The 14,508-nt window shown below is 37.6% G+C and overlaps 1 protein-coding gene across 1 annotated transcript in view; it reads left to right on the forward strand.

Annotated features, from left to right (window-relative positions):
* Window positions 1-14,508, forward strand: part of hdac8 (histone deacetylase 8) — a 189,445-nt gene that overhangs the window by 56,150 nt on the left and 118,787 nt on the right. The gene's annotated exons all lie outside the window — the stretch shown is intronic.

The raw sequence follows: 14,508 nt of genomic DNA on the forward strand, positions 1-14,508 counted from the left end.
CAAAGGAATTTCAAGATCTCTGGAGATGGTCTTGAAACCTTGAGATTGTTCGTATTTTTTCCACAATTTTGCTTCTTAAGTCCTCAGACGGTTCTCGGCTCTTCTTTTTCTTCTTCATGCTTGGTGTGACACACACAGGCACACAACACAAAGGTTGAGTCAACTTTTAGACATTCTAACTGGCTTCAGGTGTGATTTAGATTGCCAGCACCTGTTACTGCCACAGGTGAGTTAAAATGAGCATCACATGCTTGTAATAAATGATTTACCCACAGTTTTAAAAGGGTGTCAATAATTTTGTCTGGCCCATTTTTTGAGTTTTGTGTAAAATTATGTCAATTTTGTCTTTTTTCTTTGGATTTTTTTGTGTTGCTCCAATGCACATAAAAGCAATAAACACATATATACCAAAAACATTTGTAATTGCAGCAATTTCTGGGAGAAATGGTGTATTTTTTGGAAAAATTCCAGGGGTGCCAATACTTTCGTCCATGACTGTATTTATACTGATTTCACTATGGCATAATATTTGTGCATTACAGTGCTGTGGAAGCATGTGAGAGCAAGTGGACCTTCACAAATTACCCAGCAACTGGAGCAAACCATTTTCAGGCACCAAGACTTGTTTTTGAAAATAAAAGATTTGTTTTTTTGTCATTTTGGCTTTTTTCCCCATCATAGAAATTTTGACCACGAAAACAGTTTGTCAAAAAGGTGAAGAGAGAGCCTCCTCTTGAATCAGCAGTTTGGCCCCTGATTCCAACTCCATTCACTGTCCTCATCTTTGAAATGAATGTGTGAAAAGCCAAAAAAAAAAAAAAAAAAAAAAATTGTTACAGCAGAACAGATAAACATCATCTGCATACAGTGGTTCATGCCATGTTATTTATGTTTGACAAAGGGCTGATATCAGCTGATGGCAATGTTGAACTGGAACCCCTCCAAAGTCTTTGAATCGACTGCCAATAAACATGAAAATTTGTGCAGGAATAGTCAAACATCATCTGTAAAACGGTTTAACATTGTAAAACAAAGTACTGTAAACATTTCTTCTCTTTGATTTCCATCATCTGTTTTCGTAAAATGACTTTTTTAAACAGTTTTTTTAATGTTTTGATGTACATACCAGCGGTGTTTTTGTTTAAATAAAAGACAGGAGAGCATGTTGTTGTCATGTGTCTTTGCGGTGTTTTAACGCTGATTTATGCAGTGTGGGCCGGTTAATAGTGGCTTTAATGGAGAGCGTTTGAAAGAGGAACCACAAATGTCGGCCAGTTTCCTTTAGAAGTGATGTTCCTCAAATTAATGGTCTGGAAATTCACACCAAATGTAGGAGTCTACCCGTCAGAGCTGGCATGTGCTGAGCAGAAGTCAGCTCTGTGTGGATTCCCTGTGATCTTTATGAACACGGCTGTGGTCACCTCAGCGGTTTGAGCCCAACGTAGCCGAAGCAAATGAAACTCATTACACCGTTTACGAGTTGGGAAAAGGAGAGACGATTGAAATTCTATCTCGTAAACTGGGAAAGGGAGGAGGGCGGGGGGTTTACACGGTACCGGGCAGGGGGCTGTAAACATGAGAGACGTGAGAGAGACAGACCCGTGTGTGTTTATGCAGTTTTTGTACTCAGCGGAGTCAAATTAGAAAAAACTCGGGGGGCCTTGGGAGGATTCGGCGCACTGCTGGAATCCTTGTGTTGCTTTAACTCAGAAATCAGGTTTCATTGTGACTCGATCAGTCTTATTTTAGAAGAAAACTTTTTGTTCTTGTTTACAGTTTGATTTTCATCCAAGCTAAACTTAAAGATATGTGACACCAAAAACAAAAAATCCCAAGAGCTCATAAAGCAGACGGACATCTTTGGCTCATGTTTTCATTTTCTTGATGTTTGTGGGTTCTAAAACCAAAACTTTCCCATGTCGGCAGTCTCAAGGAACACTAAAAACACATTCTCCGTTTTATTATCCGTGGAGTTAACGTGCATGTCGGATGATTCAGCACGTCAAAGATTTATGTTCGGTTCATATATTTGCGTGACTTCTATAAATGAGGTGGAAAGTATTGTGGCTCCTAACTGTGGTTGTGTTAACTGTTTTCAACCGTATGAATGTTCCTAATCCCTGGGGAAAGTTCAAGTGAACTGAGATGGTAATTTTGAGCAGTTATTGGTCAGGTTATCTGCAATGGGACTGTCCAACAGAACTGCATTACTCTTTTAGTCTTTATCAGAGTTTTTAATCACCAGAGATCTATTTTCGTCTCGTCTTCTTCATGGAAAAAAGATAGTTGACCAAAATTTTAGTCATAGTTTTAGTTGACAGAATTAACACCACTACATCTGGCTTGAAAGACCATCCCATCAACTGACATATTCTGCTAGTTATCAAAAAGCATGGCTTCATTTCTGTCCGTCCAGCTTCACTCAGAGTAATGGGAGTTTCAGCTCTTTTTAGAGATCAGGGTTATTTGGCTCAGTTCTGAAATAAGAGCCTGTCTTTTGGCTCCCAAACTGCTCTTCATTTGGTACAATTTTAGAGGGGTCTAGCTTCAGACAGCAGAGCCCAGACCCCTTCTCCTGCAGACCACTACTGTGAGATGCTGTCAGATTAAAAGAGACAAAATTTGACAGTACAATACTTTGGTAATTTTTAAATTATTATTCAGCAGCGTTGATACAGTCTGGCAGTTACATTCACAAATAAACCACACAAAAACATTACAGCCCAAGAAACCTTAAATAAGTCAACAGAAATAATGTTGAATGTTTAATCTGGGTTTAAACTGGGTTTAGACCCGTTTTAGAAGTAGTAACGTGAAAAGTGGCTCCCTTAAGTTTATTTAGCCTTAGCTAAAAATAAGATAGCTTTGCTAGCTACGTACTTAACAATACTATGTAAGCCGATGTTAGCTTTAGCTAAAGCTAACAAAGCTTAAAGTAAGTCACCGTTTGCATAACTACATTTAAAATAAATCTAGCCTGAGCAAACATAGCATAATCTCTTGTAGCTACCATAGCTTTGTTTGCTCTAGCTTTAGCTATATCGATTATGTAGCTACATTACTTACATTGTTAACATAGCTTTGTCAGCTTTAGATTTAGCTAAGTATCCCACATACTTAACATAGCTTTGTTAGCTTTAGCTAAAGGTAAAATAGCTTTGCCAGCTATATAGCTAACATTACTCCATAAGCAATGTAGCTATGTTAGCTTTACTTCAAGGTTACAATGCCAAAGCAAGCTACTGTTTACATAACTAACAAAGCAAAAGCAACCAAAGCTGCATTAGCTAAATTAGATAATGCTACTTCTGCTTATGCTAGACCAGTTCTAGAAGTAGTTACGGAAACAGTGGCTTGCCTTAGCTTTGAAAGCTTGAGCTATATTGGCTAACGTAGTAATACTAACTACATAGCTACCAAAGCCATTTTAGCTATTTAAGTAACATAGCTACATGATTAGACTAGCTTTAAACGACATTAGCTACATCTGATTATGCTACATTTCCACGAGCTAGACTTGTTTTAGAAATGGTTTGTGAACAATGCCTTACTGTAGCTTTGTTAGCTTGAGCTAAAGAAAGAAAAATGAGCTACATTGTCTTTAGTAGCAATGGCTATGTAAGTAACAGCAACATAACTAGACTGGTTAAAGCAGACAAAGCTACGTTAGCTATGTCTGCTTACACCACAGTACATGTGCTCAAGCTAGACTTGTTTTAGAAGTTATTATGTGAAAGAGGCCTTGCTTTAGCCTATTTAGCTTTAGCTAAATAGCTATATAAGCAGGGGGATATAGATGAGAGAAAAGTTGCATGCATTTTTCAAACTGTTATTAACTCATGGCTGCTCTGATATTTAAAAAACAAGGCCTGTCCCTCACAGTTACAGTTGAAACCAGAAGTTTACATACACTATATAAAAAGACACATTAACTTTTTTTTCTCACCATCTAACATTGAATCAGAATAAACTTTTCCTGTTTTTGGTCAATCAGGATTACCAAAGTTATTTCTATTTGCTAAATGCCAGAATAATGAGAGAGATCATTTTTTAGACATTTTTTAAATTATTTTCTTGAGAGTCAGAAGTTAACATACATTTCATTAGTATTTGGTAGCAGTGCCTTTAAACTGTATGACTTGGGTCAAACGTTTTGGATATGCTTCCACAAGCTTCTCACAATAGTTTTTAGATATTTTGGCCCATTCCTCCTGGCAGAACTGGTGTAACTGAGCCAAGTTTGTAGGCCGCCTTGCTCGCACATGCCTTTTCAGCTCTGCCCATAAATTTTCAATGGGATTGAGATCAGGGCTTTGTGATGGTCACTCCAAAACATTGACTTTGTTATCCTAAAGCCACTTTGTAACCAGTTTGGCAGTATGCTTAGGGTCATTGTCCATTTGGAAAATCCATTTGCACCCAAGCTTGAACTTCCTGGCTGATGTCTTGAGATGTTGCTTCAGTATTTCCACATAATGTTCTTTCCTCATGATGCCATCTATTTTGTGAAGTGCACCAGTCCCTCCTGCAGCAAAACAACCCCACAACATGATGCTGCCACCCCCATGTTTCACAGTTGGGATGGTGTTCTCAGGCTTGCAAGCTTCCCCCTTTTTTCTCCAAATGTATCGATGGTCATTATGGCCAAAAAGTTCAATTTTAGTTTCGTCAGACCACAGAACATGTCTCCAAAAAATTAAGGTCTTTGTCCCTGTGTGCATTTGCAAACTGTAATCTGGCTTTTTTATGTTTCTTTTGGAGTAATGGTTTCTTCCTGGGAGAGTGGCCTCTCAGCCCATGTGGGTACAGGACTCGTTTGACTGTTGATAATGACACACTCTGACCAGCTTCAGCCAGCATCTTCACAAGGTCTTTTGCTTTTGTTCTTGGGTTGAGATTCACTTTTCAGACCAAAGCACATTCATCTCTGGGACACAGAAGCCGTCTCCTTCCTGAGCGGTATGATGGCTGGACATTCCCACGGTGTTTATACTTGCGTATAATTGTTTGAACAGATGAACGTGGCACCTTCAGGCACCTGGAAATTGCACCCAAGGATGAACCAGACTTGTGCAAGTCCACAATTCTCTTCCTGATATCTTGGCTGATTTCTTTTGATTTTCCCATGATGTTACACAAAGAAGCAGTATGTTTCAAGTGTGCCTTAAAATACATCCACAGGTGTGCCTCTAATTAACTCAAATGTTGTCAATAAACCTATCAGAGGCTTCCAAAGACATGACATCATCATCTGGGCTTTCCCAAATTGTTTAAAGGCATAGTAATCTTAGTGTATGTAAACTTCTGACTCTTAAGAAAATTATAAAAAAATGTCTAAAAAATTATCTCTCTCATTATTCTGGCATTTAGCAAATAGAAATAATTTTAGTAATCCTAATTGACCAAAAACAGGAAAAGTTTAATCTGATTTAATGTTAGACGGTGAGGAAAAAGAGTTTATGTGCCTTTTTATATAGTGTATGTAAACTTCTGGTTTCAACTGTACATGACTAATTTAGTCATAAACAACACAAAATGTTGAAGTAAAGCTAATTATTCAAAGACAGAAAGAAAGATGTGAGCTTTTCTTGAGCTGAACTTCTCCATTTCAGTATACAGTTTGTGTTATATAACTTCAACTTCTAACCCCTTTGCCTGGAATTTACATTACCACCAGATGCAATAGTGGAAAATTAAAATCCAAATTATACCAGCCATATGATGTAACATTCAGTGTAAAGGAAAATCTGTCTTCAACATTACAGCCAAGACAGAGGTCATCCTGTCGGCACTGAGCTGTAATTTGTTTTTGGCTCACACCGTCTTCCTCCAAACACTCGGAGATTCTTTTTTTTCCTGTTTGGAAATGGAGCTGGGTGCTGGAGTTTATGGAAGGAGATTCTAGACCAGAAAATAATGAGCTGTAAAGCTGCAGAGACTTTTAGTATTTTGAACTGAAACAAGGAGGTTTTACTTGGATTGACAGGTTCTAGGTTCTTCTGTTTTTTATTGAGCACACCTTTCCTGCTGCAGGACACCAAAAACTTTTCCAACGACTTTTATGCAAATCATCAGCGGGGCCCCCTTCACCACCCAGCCAGTGCTTTGAATAGAGTATCATCTGACCCACACTGCTGATGAGTTTAGATAAACTGAAGGCTCGTCCTTCCTCTTCCACTGGTTTTCCCTGAGGTTCCTGTTCGGTAGAGAGTTTGCCAGTTGCACCAAACATTTGCATGTCTTGTACAGCATGTTGACAGTACAGGGAAGTTTCTGGAACACTCCACATTGTGTTGACTTAGGAGAAAATTTAACCTTCAGGTGTTTGAATATGGGGAAATCCATCGAATTCATAGTTTGGCTTTTGTTGTGTCATATTAAAACAAAAGTCCAGTTCTTCCACTTTTACCAACATTGATTACCAGTCTGCTCTAAAACCTGCCGATGTGAGAAAAACTACACAATACCACCAATTGTTTCTCAAGATGGAAAATCCAAGCAATTTTTGAGTTTTTGCATTTTTCTAAGAGCTTCATAACAGTGGTCAAATTTTGGCAGTTTGACTAGTAATTATAAATTGTTAGAAGTAATAATACATTGTTATCTATCAAGCCAGCTTAAATCAAGAAAAAAGGTTAAAGTAAACAAAAAGCACATTCCCAGTGCAGAAGTATTTAAAATTCTTGCCCTCTTTTAAAGTTTCATTCTCAGTTTCATTGAAACCTAAAAACTCCAACTGTGGCATTTTACTAACATGCATCAGTTCGGTCTCTGCTCTTACAGAATTTAAAAATGGTTAGACTAAAGGATCATCCATACTGGTATCAACACAAAAACCAAAAGCCAGCATCAACAGTAGTCTAGTCCAGTCTAGCCTAGTTTAGTCAAGTCTAGTCTAGTCTAGTCTGGTCTAGTCTGGTCTGGTCTGGTCTGGTCTAGTCTAGTCTGGTCTAGTCTAGTCTAGTCTGGTGTAGTCTAGTCTGGTGTAGTCTAGTCTAGTCTGGTATAGTCTAGTATAGTCTAATATAGTATGTTGTAATATAGTCTAGTCTGGTATGGTATAGTATAGCGTAACATAGTCTAGTATACTGTGGTATGGTATGGTATGGTATAGCGTAATGTAATCTAGTCTGGTCTAGTCTGGTATGGTATAGAGTAATATAGTCTAGTCTAGTCCAGTATGGTATAGTATGATATAGTGTAGTGTAGTCTAGTCTAGTCCGGTATAGTATAGTGTAGTATAGTATAGTATAGTATAGTGTAGTATAGTATAGTATAGTACAGTTCAGTACGGAGTGTATTGTAGTTTAATATAGTATAGTATTGTATTGTATTGTATCCCCGGTTCGGTTCAGTATGGTATGGTATAGCGTAATGTAATCTAGTCTAGTCTAGTCTGGTATGGTATAGTATGGTATAGTATGGTATAGTATAGTGTAATATAGTCTAGTCTAGTCAGGTATGGTATGGTATTGTATATAGTACCGTATCGTCTGGTCTGGTCTGATCGGTCTGGTCCGGTTTGGTATGGTTTGGTAGGGTATAGTATAGTTTAGTATAGTACAATATAGTTTATTATATTATAGTATCATATCGTATCGTCTGGTCCGGTCCGGTCTGGTATGGTATAGTGTAATATTGCATAGTGAAGTGTATCTGCTCAGGGGCGCGCCGGTAGTCGAGTGGTTAGGGTGCGCACCATGTACGCAGGCAGCCCGGGTTCAAATCTGGCCTGTGGATCCATTTCCTGCATGTCCCTGTTCTCTCTCCTGTTTCCGAATCTATCCACTGTCCTCCTATCTCTAATAAAGGCACGAAAAAGCCCAAAAATAAATCTTAAAAAAATAATAATAATAAAATAAAAGAAGTGTATCTGCTCAGTACAAAAGCCTGTTTAGCCCATCTCTACTTTTAGACTGGGCTCTTTAATACAGGAAAAAAATACTAAACACTTTTAACTGTATCTCTTCTGGAAGAAAAAGGCTAAACTTCCTAGGACTTAAATATCGGGGACTCTTTCCTCATAGAGTTTTCATCACCTTTGTACACCAACATCAGAACATCAGTTTAATTCTGGCACTTTAACCAGCAAGCAATGATTACCTATTGAAATGGAAATCACAAATACTGTGTCTATTGAAACCTCTGAGCAGAGGGCTTTCCCCAAACATTTGATTATATCTACTTGAAGAAAAAACAACAGAACTTTCCAGAGTTAAATTTCCTTAAATCACTGTCCCTTTTTAAGCTCTTGATGCTTTTTCATCAAAACAAAACTAACTCTGGCAGTTTGACCAACAGGCAAGAGCAATTTATCAGTTTCATGGAAATCACAGTTTGTCTTGTCAAGTTTGGCGAAATATGGGGAAGTTTCCAACACACTTCATTTTTTCAAGACTTTGGAAGGGAAAATGAGATTTGAAGAGTTTGAATATTGGGAAATCCAAAGAGTTCATCAAAGTTTCCTTCCTTTTTTCTTTCTCTCAGTCAGACGAACTCTAATTCTGACAGTTCGACCAACAATCTAACAGCTATTTAAACGCTTAAAGGGAAATAGCACAAGCTTTGTCTTGTAAAGTCTGTTTGTATACAGAAAAGATTGTAGATTGTATCTTATTGAGTAGAAACAGAACTTTCTAGAGCTTGAAAATCTGTTCTTTCTTTAGGGGTTCCATGAGTGTTTTCATCCATCTTTGGGACAACAGTCCAGTTCTGCCAGTTTGACCAACAAGCTATAATTATTTGTCTGCTTAGATGGAATCACAAACGGTTTGTTTGATTTGCATAAACCCCCCCTCTCCTCAGGGAAACAAAGCTGTGGGGGCCTCCGTCTATATGTCCTCCTCCTCATCAACATGTGAAGTGTCTGCGGTCAATGGCGGAGGGGATTTACCCTCACAATAAAGACAGATGCCACCTTTTATCTGCTTAACGGAATAGAGGCCGAGCGCGTGGCACTTGACCGCGCCGACGCATGTTGTTGGCGCGTAATGACGTCCTCCCTCCACAGACTATTGAGATGAATGGTGAATGGACTTGTTCTTTTTTTAAGCAAGGCGTGGGGGAGGGAAAGAGGGTTTTTGGGATGAATTGGCGGTTCCCAATTGACACTTTTGGGTGGTTTTTCTAACTCCCCAAACAGCTTTTGTTGGTGCCTGGTGAATAAAAAGCGCCAAATCGACCAAGAGGAGAAGCGGATCTGGTGCTGGGTTTTAGCTTCTCCTCATGATCTTTTTAGCCCCAAAGACAGCCATCAATCACCTCTAGCGGAGGAAGTTATGCCAAAAAGTCTATAAAAAGTTGGCTTTAGCCTCTAATGACAGGAAAAGAAAGTGATATGATTTTACAGATGAATCAGACCAACAAAAAGCAATTTCATGGTTAGGATTTGGACTGTTTTCATCATATTTCTTGTCAATTTTCTGGCAAGAAATGATTAAACCACAGACAATCATGGTGTATTTAGCAGAAATTCCATGTAAAATCATTCTGAAGATACTAAATCAGGACAGACATGGCCAAGGCCACCCTTAAGGGGGAATAAAGGGTCAAGCTTTCTAGGGTCCAGCCAACTTAGGGGTCCTTGGAGGTCAGCAAAATCATGATCCAGTGTAAAGTTAAGCTGTGATAACCTTCATCTTTAACCTGAATAATAACCACTCTTATCAAAACAATACAAAAATGCTTTTTTCCAAGTTATGCTGTAGTATATTTATCACATTTTTCAAATATAAATGCCTTTTCTTGACACAGAAGTATCCTTAATGTGGATGGGCATAACTAAACAATTTGGAAAGTAACATCAGATTTCATACCTAAGCCATGATGTACACAGATGCCAGGATGCCAGGAAATAAAGCAGAATAAACAGAAATTTCATGGAGAGTCATTACATAATTGTGAAAAGAGGCAAAAAAAAGTAAAAGGAAAGTGGCAAAATGGATTAGAAATGGCAAAACTGGGCAGATGCAGCAAAAATTGGTTAAAAGTGTTGGAACAGTGGCAAAAAGAAATAACAAAAATGGGCGTAAAGTGGCAAAAAAGCTTGCAACAAAACATGGAAAACATGACCAAAAAGTGGCAAAGATGAGAGGTGAAACTGTGGCAAAAATGAAGTAAAAGTGAATAAAGTGGGGAAAAAGTAGCTAAAATGGACATAAAGTGGAAACGCTAGTAAAAATGGGTAAAAGCAGTAATTGCATAAAGTGGCAGAAAGCCATGAAAAATGGGTAAAAGTTGTATTAATGGCCATAATTTGGCAAAAAATGCAAAAAATGGGCTAAAACTTGCAATAGGAGGGGCAAACATGACCGAAAAGATGCAAAAATGAGTGGTGAGACTGACGTGAATGAAGTAAAAGTGTGTAAAATGGGATAAAAGAAGCAAAATTGGGCATAATGGGCCAAAAAGCTTGTCAAATGGGTAAGAAAAGGGAAAGAGCTTGTAAAAAATTAGTAAAATAAAGCAAAAATTGGCACAATGGGTAAAATGTAGCAAAAATGGACATAAAGTGGCAAAAAGCTTGTAAAAATAGGTAAAAATGTAGCAAAAATAGGCAAGAAGTGGCAAAAGCTTGTAAAAAGTTGGAAAAATGTAGCAAAAATGGACATGAAGTGGCAAAAAGCTTGTAAAAATAGGTCAAATGTAGCAAAAATTGAGAGAAATTGGCAAAGCGCTTTGAAAAAATGGGGGAACAGTGGGAAAAAGCTTTAAAATTTTGTAAAATGTAGCAAAAATAGGCATGTAGTGGCAAAGAGCTTGTAAAAATAGGTAAAATGTTGCAAAAATAGGCATAAAGTGACAAAAAGCTTGTAAAAATAGGTAAAATGTAGCAAAAATGGGCATGAAGTGGCAAAAATCTTGAATATATAGGTAAAAAATGCAGCAAACAGGGGCTTAAAGTGGCACAAAGCTTGTAAAAGTTGGAAAAATGTAGCAAAAATGGACATGAAGTGGCAAAAAGCTTGTAAAAATAGGTCAATATAGCAAAAATTGAGAGAAATTGGCAAAAAGCTTTGAAAAAATGGGGGAACAGTGGGAAAAAAATTTAAAATTTTGTAAAATGTAGCAAAAATAGGCATGAAGTGGCAAAAAGCTTGTAAAAATAAGTAAAGTGTAGCAAAAATGGACAGGACATGGCAGAAAGCTTGTAAAAATAGGTAAAATGTAGTAAAAATGGACATGAAGGGCCAAAAAGCTTGTTAGTACAGGTAAAAATGTAGCAAAAAATGGGCATAAAGTGGCAAAAAGCTTGTTAAAAAGGTAAAATATATCAAAAATGGGCTTAAAGTGGCAAAAGCTTGTAAATATAGAGAAAAATGTAGCAAAAATGGACAGAAAGTGGCAGAAGCTTGTAAATATAGGTAAAAATGCAGCAAACAGGGGCTTAAAGTGGCACAAAGCCTGTAAAAGTAGGTAAAATGTAGCAAAAATGGACATTAAGTTGCAAAAAGCTTTGAAAAAATGGGGGGAAAGTGGGAAAAAAGCTTTAAAAATTGGTCAAATGTAGCAACAAAGAAGTGTCGAATGAATCTGAGTCTTATTGTGTTTTTTCCTATGATTGTGTTTTGTTATTTTTTAAATCATCCCCTTTCACTCTTACTTTTACCCTAACCCTAACCTTTAGGGTTCGGGTGCCTAGCCCTAACCTTCTTTGGGTTTTCCTTAGTTTATGATGTGTTATTTTTATTTTATCACCCTAACCCTAACCTTTAGGGTTCATATTTTATCCCCCTCAGTAAATTTTTGATTGCTATCAATGAAACTCTGCTGTTTGACAAGTAGCCACTAAGCACAACCTCTGACAGCGAACTGAAAATGAAAGTCATTCAGTACGCCATTCTGGTGTTGGTGTGGGTAATGTACGTTACTTCCTGTCCCACAGTTGAGGTCGCCCCACTGTAGAGGTCTGCAACAGATCCTCTTAAAAGTTAACAGAGTTTTTCTTCTTTTGGGAAGAAAAATGGGGTGGGAGTTGAGTTTTTTCATATACACTGGCATCTCAGCCCAAGGACCTTTTGGCTGATGTATTGAACAGTTTCTGTTTGCCCTCTAGTAGGGAAATATACTAAAATACAATCTTCCTTGAGTTTTCCCTTCTCCTTATGATTATTTAAACTTCGTAGTCTGCCATTTATCAAATCTGGTACAAAATACTGCACCAAAGTACATTTGCAATCGTTTTTTGAAACACTGGAACAATATGATCTTATTTAAAAGGCAAATTAACCACTAGCCAAGCTCTATGCTATTATTGTCAACTATTCGTTTTATTTTTTTAGAATTAATTTTCCCTAAGAATTTGCTGCTGAGTCAGCAGTTACTTGATATTTAGCAGAAATCAAAGTGTAAATTATTCTTTGTTTCTAATATTTAAACAAGATGGTGTTGTTATAAAGAGAAGTTAAAATAAGTTTTATGTGTAACATATTGTTTTCAGTTTTATTTGTCATCTTTTTGTACTGTTTTGCTGTTTTATTGTATCGTCCCACATAAATAGCCTTAATTGCATTAACTTTTTTTCCTTTTTATGTTTTTCTCACAGTGTTATCCATTAGGGTTTGATGGCAGAATAAATCTTAGCTGAACAACAATGTGAGACTAGTTACAGGCAATCAAAAAACAATAAAAGAAAAATAATACAACCAAGGAGTGTTCCAGCGATGCCAGTAAAAGCACTGATAGATTGATGTAGGAGAAACTGTGTTCTCTTAAAGCAGAAGTCAGTGATAGTGATGGTGGAGGATTTGATTTTTCAAATAAAAGCTGGTAATTTAACCACCAATGGGAAACTAAATCACAAAAGTAGTACACAAACTGCTCAAATGTTATTTCTGTTGTTGTAACCGCCGACCAGCCTGCCACAATAAATCACTGTGAACATATTCATCAGTGTCTGTAATCACACGAGGACATCTCAACAACAACAAGAACGTAGTTATGCAAATCACTCACAGACCACCCCTCTCTCTCTCTCTCTCTCTCTCGGGGAGAGTGACACACACAAAGACAGAGCGCTCTGAAATGCTCCATTTGATTCCTGATTGTGTTTGCTTCAGAAAGAGCAACATCTGCCCTGCAGAGCGGCGGCTCCCAAACTCTGGAGGCTGGATTAGATAAACAGAGCCAAACAGACTGTGTATAAGGATGAGCCACGGCAGGAGAAAATGGTGAACAACCAGCCCATTACAGACCATCTATCTGTTTTAAATGTGCTCTTTTTTTCTCAACAACTTATCTCACAACTCGAATACTATAAGAGGTGCCATCAGTGGCAGACTCAGGATTTTTGGGGGCAGGGGCTGAAATAATAAAAGGGCACCTGCTGTTTGTGGTGGGCATAGCTTAAATTCATGGTGAAATAGTTACAAATTCTAGTTAAGATCAAATACTTTAATATTATGTAAGTAGGCCTTGTCTCTGTGATAAAAACAGATTTATTTAAAATTTATTTTAAAAAGATACTCATGTGAGGATGTCAGCTTCAGTTTCAGTGTGGAGATTGATGGCCGTACCTGTTCTTCTGCTCTGTTCTTCTCTGATGGCCACCCTCACAGATCTTTCATCTGAGACACCACATACGTATCTCAGAATGGAAAACATGCTAAAACTTTAGAAATGTAATTGGAAAAAACTTCTGTTTAGGGTAAAAGTGATGGATGAGGTAAGGGTTAGGATACCAAAGTTAAAAGTCAAAAACCCACCTTGCAAAACCTGATTACAGAACATTTAATGAATCTGAGATATCAGTCTGCTTACAGGGAAAAGTTCATCCTCCTTTAAAACATTCTTATGAGCATGTGTAGCTTACATAGTGGTGCTAGCCGAGTAAGCTATGTAGATGACAGATTTATGCAGCTATATAGCTAATGTAGCTATAGCCAAGCTCACAAAGCAGTTACATAAGCTACATATCTATGTTATCTATAAAGCTAAGTTTTAATAAGTTATGTTTGCTAAAGCTCACGTTGCTAAGCTAACTTAGTTATAGATGATAAAGCTACATAGTTAACGTAGCAATGTAGCTAACACTGTTAAAGCTAAGCTTAAAAGCAACTGCTTAAGCTCTGTATCTACATTATCAATGTAGCTAATTTAGCTAAGTGATAAAGCTCACGTTGCTAAAGCTAACTTATCTCTAGATGACGGGGATACATAGCTACATAGCTATAGCTCACAACGTAGCTATTTAAGCTCTGTTAATACATTATCTATGTAGCTATGTTAGCTTTAGCTATGTTTGCAAAAGCTAGTGTTACTAAAGCTTACCTAGCTTTGGATAAGAGGGCTCTGTAGCTAACATAGTTATGCAGCTAACAGCAAATGCAGCTAGGAAAGCAAACAGCTAAAGCTTACAAAGCAGGTCTGTAAGCTCTGTAGATGCATGATCTACGTAGCTGTTAGTTTTGGCTATGTTTGTGAAAGCTAGTAGAACTAAAGCTTACCTAGCTTTAGATAACAGTGCTATGTAGCTAACATAGTTATGCGGCTAAGATTGCAAACATAGCT

The sequence above is a fragment of the Cheilinus undulatus genome, linkage group 22 (genome assembly GCF_018320785.1).
Source record: "Cheilinus undulatus linkage group 22, ASM1832078v1, whole genome shotgun sequence".
NCBI lineage: Eukaryota > Metazoa > Chordata > Actinopteri > Labriformes > Labridae > Cheilinus > Cheilinus undulatus.